Genomic DNA, 407 nt, shown 5'->3' on the forward strand with positions numbered 1-407 from the left:
CTATGAGTCGGTTCCGACTCGATGGCACCTGACAACAACAACATGGTATTTCTATTTCCAACTTTTTGAGAAAGTGCCATACCGTCTTGTGCAGTGGTTGCCTCATTTTACAGTCCCACCAGCAACCTAGGAGAGTCCCAGACTCTGCACCTCTTTGCCAACATTTGTTTTCTGTTATTCTGAACTTTGCTGTTAATCCTGGGGTAAGACAGTATCTCTTTGTTTTGATTTGCTTCTGTGGTGCTGAGGGTTAACCGCTAGGTCCGTGGCTGCTCTGGAACCCCGTATAGGTAGGATCACTACGCGTCGGAACAGACTCAAAGGCACTTAACAACCACATACACATGTTTAGTGGAGCGCGGAGGCGCTATGAGCACTGCACTGTGGACCACAAAGTTGGTTGTACC

This window comes from Chrysochloris asiatica, unplaced genomic scaffold, assembly GCF_000296735.1.
Source record: "Chrysochloris asiatica unplaced genomic scaffold, ChrAsi1.0 scaffold00257, whole genome shotgun sequence".
In the NCBI taxonomy this organism is placed as follows: domain Eukaryota; kingdom Metazoa; phylum Chordata; class Mammalia; order Afrosoricida; family Chrysochloridae; genus Chrysochloris; species Chrysochloris asiatica.